The following is a 5,674-nucleotide window of genomic DNA, read 5'->3' as shown; positions in this document are numbered from 1 at the left end:
CCAAAGGGTACGGGAGGGATCCCCGGGGGGGGCAGGCGGATGACAGAAGGCCGTGGGGCATGGGGGATCCCCGGGGGGGCCACGGGGTACAGGGGGATCCCCAGTGGGGCAGGGGGATGGCGGCGGCCATGGCAAAGGGCAGGAACCCCGGGGTGCAGGGGGTGTCCCAGTGGGACAAAGGAGTGGGCCAGGGGGTCTCCCCATAGGAGACAGGCAAGAGGAGTCCCCGGGGAGTGGGCAGGGGGGGTCCCCATGGGGCAGAGAGGGTGCATGAAGATGGGGTTCACTCAGGGTGCCATAGGGGCCTCTCTGCCTTTGGACCCAGGGGGTTGCTGTGGGGACCAGCAGAGCCGGGGGGCTCGGCCTCCTTTGGGGGGGTTACACTTTTTCCTTCCAGAGCCTGCACGGAGATGGACGTGCAGGGCCCGCTCCCGAGTGTCACCAAGAGACCAGTAAGTGTCCCGTTCCCGGGGGGTTCTGACACTTACAGTGCTGCAAACGCAGCATCTGGCCAACAGGCCTGGGCGGTTGCCACTCCAGGCTGGTAAAGGGACACCTGGAAGCCCCAGAGGAGTGTGGAGGGGTCAGAACTGTGGCTCACGTCAGAGAGGTCTCTGCTGCCAAACCTCCTCTGACTCCCCATCTACCTCTGACTCCCCATCTTTTCTGTCATGCTGAGTTTAGGATTACAGCAAATGGCAGAAGACAAAAGCAGAGGAGGGGAAATCTCCAGCCTGCAGGTTGACTTTGCCACCGCTCACTGAGGAGGACAAGCAGAAGAAAAGGGAGAACAAGAAGCCAGGTTGGGAGAGATTTCCTTTCCCCACCACCCTGCTGCCCCTGCCCATTGGTGCTGCTTTTGCATTAACCCAGTGCTTCCTGCTGGGAGACCTTCAGCAAAAGCCACAGAAAGAAAAATACCCAAGGGAAAACGCTGAGAATAAAGGGAGACAACTAGAAAAGACCAGGGAGTGCTTTGTAGCCTTGGCTCCTGGGCTGTAACTGCTCGTGGCTTTTGCTGGAGCTGCAGAAGATTTTAATTCAGTCTCTCAGTTCTTCTTTAGATTTTCCTCAGCCACATACACCAGGAGAGAGAGGAGATGTAAAGCGCTGAAACTGGACTGTGAAATAAGCAGAAGCCTCTTTTTTGTTTCACCAGTGGCATTTATGCTGAGTTAAAAAAAAACCACCCTTGCCTTCGGAGACATCATCATCCCAGGAGACATACAGGAGTTTCACTCAGAGGAAATGAGCGCTCAGGAAGAAAACCTTGGGAGAGATCACAGTTGCCACAGTACGTGCGACAAATACCCAGTGCTGGGCTGGAGGTAACGAATCCATACAGTTACCCTGGCTGCCTTTATGGGGGAAATTCTAGCAGCCTGACTCACTCTTGCAAAACGGCATGTGTTTATTTATTAATACACTGGAGGTAATTATGCTGCTCTGCTTAATGCTGGTGAAATCTAACCTTGATGCTGTTTATCAAGGAAAATTAAGAGCAACCAAGAGAGAGTCCGGACTGTAGCAGTAAGAGGGGTGAGATTTAGGAAATGTGACCTGTTAGAAGCCTGTCGGTATCGGATTTTCTCAGCCTAGCAAAGAGGAGGTTGGGGTGGAGGGCATGAGCACAGGTTTTTGGTAGGTGAAGGATGGTTATGGAGGAGGCGGTGGTCCTGCAGCTCATCCTGAGGAACGTGGGAGCAGGGCTGGGCTGCGTGGGGGGCGCCAGGGCCTTGGCTGCTGCCACCACGGCAGGGGGGGCGAGAAAACTTGGGGCGGGTGGGACTGGTGGAATCCGCAACACTTTAATCCACAAATTCCCGTAGAATCTGACCAGTCTGAAGAAAAATGCCACGGAGGAGCTGAAGCGGCGCAGCGCCCGCCTGGCAGAGCCCAGCTGCCAGCTGAGTGAGGACGCCCAGCGCCGATGGCAGCGCTGCCAGGACCCTGCTGCAGCACTCTGAAGTCCTTCAGGTGAGGCTTTAGGGTTGACCAACAGACCCAGCTCAGCAGAATGCAGAACTTCCCGTTGCTCATTAGTGCTGGAAAAGGGTCAGGCCCTGTCCACGACCCCGCTGTGACTGGGGTGTCCCCCGGCCTGGGCGGAGCTCTCCGATGCCCAGAGACCCTGTGAGATGCTCTTGGTTTGTGCCTGTGTTTTAAAACGGTGAGGGCACCCTGACTGGAGCTGTCACCCCTGTGAGAGCCCAAAGCCATCCTCCCCTGGCTCCAGCTGGCTCCCGAAGCTCCGCTCTGCTCCCCAGAGCCGGTCCCGTGCACGAGCTGGCACCAGGCACAGCGACGGATTCCTCTGTGCTGCTATTGCAAGCAACAGCACGTGAGAGGAAGGTCAGGGATGGTGCCGGGGGGACAGTTCAGAGCTCTGTGGAACGAGCAGGGGCTGGATTTCTCCCTGGGCAGAGGGTGCAGGCCATGGTGCAGACCTGTCAGAACCAGCTGGATACAGCAAGGGCTGCAGAACTCCAGGAAAAGGAAAAAACAATGGAAAAGAGTCTGGGAAGTGAGATGCTCCCATTACTGTGAAACAGTTTATACGATCGTGCTACCTTCACTTGCCGTCTTATGAGGTTACAGACACTGTGTTGATCTTACAGCTGTCAGACAATTCCATTTCTGAAGGTGAATCCCGTTTGCTCTATGGGGCTGATCCTCCCACCGGCCCGTTGGGCGGGGGAGAGCCCTGTGACCCCCTGTGCTCAGGGCGGGGAGGAATCGCCTCCTTGGCAGCTGTCTGCACCGTCCTGCTGGGGCCGGATCTGGTCGCGGGGGGCTGACTCCTGTTCCCACTTCCCTCAGGGTGTGTCACCTCTGGAGAGAGACGGGCTCAGGCAAATGCAGGACAGACGCCTTCACTCAGTGAAGAAGCGAAGCCCTGGAACCCCTGGGTTGAGATTTTTCTGGTTTGATTTTCAACCAGAGCTCCAGCAGCAGCTGGTTGAAGTCACATCGAAGGTGGAGGTTCTCTGGGACAAGCTTGGTGTCCTGCAGACCTACATCGACGGGCAGCACCCAGAACCTGAAAGAGCAACAGCGGGTGCTGAGATCTCGCCTTCTCCACGGCATTGCCAGGGAGGAGGCAGAGGGCTGGGGAGGAAGGAATACGGTGGTTTATCTTGCCTGACGCTCTGGCTGTTTCCGTGCTGCTCTCAGGAGGAGATAGAGAAGACAGAAGAGGGGCAGAAGGCCGTCATGGAGGCACTGGAAAAGAAGGCACGGGCGGAACGAGAGGCACTATTACAGAAAGTCGTGGAGGTTTGTGGAGTTCACGCGACATCCCAGCAAAAGGGGAGCAGTTTCTGGGAGCTGGGAGACAAGGTAGGTGCTGCTACACGTTGCCCGTTAGCAATTAGCACCCAAAGAGTGACCGGGCATCGCTGCTCCCCTCCCGTGCCGGAGCTGTTTGCCTGGGAGGGTGCAGGAGAAGCACTTCGGAGTTGCTGCTGGTGTCTGATGTGTTGAAACAGCCCCAGACTCACTCCTGGGAGTTTGCTGCGTGGAGGTGAGTGTGCGGTGACCCAACATTCACCCCGCTTTTACGGTCCCTGTTTTATTACATTATTTAGTTAGTTGCTGCGCTAATTGGCTGTGACACCGCTGTGGCAACGCACATATGTTTGTAATAAATTCAGGAGGAAATTAAACGATATGCAGCACTACAGAGCAGGGACTGCTGTCGTTCTTCCCAAAATAGGAGGAACTCCTGTTGCAGTTCCTGCTCCCAGGGTGCGCTTAGCACTTCTCCCGGGTTAGCAGCTTGAAAGCACTGAGAAAATATTAATTACTGGCTCCATTTACAGCCCGCTCTGATGCAGAACTGCTGTGCCCTTTTACAGGTGAATTTGTAAGCACAGGTGATACAAGTTACCCAGTTAAAAAGCTTTATTAAAAAGCTTTCCCTGGGAAACTGAACCCACTCTTTTCTCAGTCTTGTTCTGCGCTCAGGACGATGTGATGGCAATGCCTGTCTCTTGCTTGAGCTGGAGCCATTTTTGTGAAGAGTGGCACATCTGGGCAGGGCCAGCGTTGGCACCCGCCAGCGACAGGGCTTTGTGCTGATGGAGTTTCTTCAGCTGGTTCTCTTCTCTTCACCGATATGGGAGATGTTGCTGCACCAGGATGGCTTGAAGCAGGTGGTGATAAACAATCACGTTCTGTGATGTGAAATACTGAGGCAGAGGGAGGTGAGCGAGCTGGGGGAGCAGCAGCGCAGCGGAGCAGCCAGCCGCCCTCGGCCCTTGCCCTTTGTCAGGATTTTGTCTGCCTCGGTGGGTGCGTTGCCTTCCATGCCCGCTGCACCCAGTGGGCTGTAGGGCACCCTGAGGAGAGCCCAGCGGGTATTTCAGGAAGCCTGTTAGGGGTTTACTTGCACAAGGGATTGTTTTCTAGCTCTCCTGTTTGCAAAATCTCTAAAACTTTAATTCCTGCTTCTGTTGCAAAAGTCAAGAACTCTTAGGAATGTCATTTGTTCAGATTATGGAGGACCTGGAGGGGGAGATTGGTGAGCTGAAGATAAGCACCCAGACTCTCTGCCAGAGTGTGAGAGACCTGGGAGAGCTGATCTCCCCAGGCTGAAGGAAGGCTGGTGGGGGGCACGCACAGCCCCTTTTCTGCGGCTTTGGTGCTGAGTGCTGATAACCCTACCCCATTGCTGTTAAATCTGCACCCGGCCCGGGGTGTAAACCTGCAGTTACATGGGGTTCTGCTTGCGCAGATGGCTGTGGGGTCTCGTGGGCTTCCCTAAGAGCAGCTGGGGCTGGCCACGGCTCCAGTGCTGGTCCTTGGTCACAGCACAGCTCTCTTGCTGGCCCTGCAAGTGGAGATGAGCAGTGGCTGCTGCCGGAGCCAGCTGAGCTTCTCAAGGCCCTTGTGCCCACCCTGACTCTTCCTTTATTGGTTTCACTTTGCGGTTGGGAAACAAAACTGAGCGGAAGGGGCAGGCTGACGAGGAGCATCCCTCTGGAGGCAGGTCTGGCCCCTCTAGAGCCGCCTGGCTGGCGTGTGAATTACGACGTGTGGGGTGAGCGCTCACCTTGTGTTGATGGGGAGAAGGCGCTGCCAGCTCCATCCCAGGAACACCGGCCTCTCCGCTCTGGGGACAGACCCCAAAGGGCTGTCTGGGGGCTGAAGCATCCCAACCGCCAGCTGTGACTGTTTTCCACCTCACCCACAGTGGGAACCTGCCCGGGACAGGACAAATTGCAAAAATATCAAATGATTTAGAGCCACCGAGGTGCCTTGTCTTTCTGTGCTGTCCAGGGGTACAAACCTGAGGAAAAAAGGATCCAGTGTGTTTAAATCTTGACTATGCTGTAGCCCAAAACCCGTAGTTACGCACAGAACAGTGTGCATGTGCACATTTATTTACAGCAACTGCCTATACGGATTGTTCTTGGCACAGAGATGTCTGTTAACCGAGTCGTTCCCCCCCGACGCGTCCCATTGCTGCAAGGTGCCGGCCGGGCCCTCGGCCCCCCCGTGTGCTCACAAGGGTCATCCCTTGGGCTGAGCAAACACTCACCCAGCAAACCAGTGGTGGAACGGGTGACAAAAGGGGCTGGGTGTCCCGCCCCGGGGCCCGGCTGGGAGGCAGGTACGGCCGCGGCGCTGCGGAGGCACGAGCCGGGGCAGGAGCGAGAGTCTGGAACGTGTC

The sequence above is a fragment of the Athene cunicularia genome (genome assembly GCF_003259725.1).
Source record: "Athene cunicularia isolate RWA chromosome 20 unlocalized genomic scaffold, athCun1 chr20_part2, whole genome shotgun sequence".
Classification (NCBI taxonomy): domain Eukaryota; kingdom Metazoa; phylum Chordata; class Aves; order Strigiformes; family Strigidae; genus Athene; species Athene cunicularia.
The sequence above is the reverse complement of the archived record's forward strand: the minus strand, read 5'-3'. Positions refer to the sequence as shown.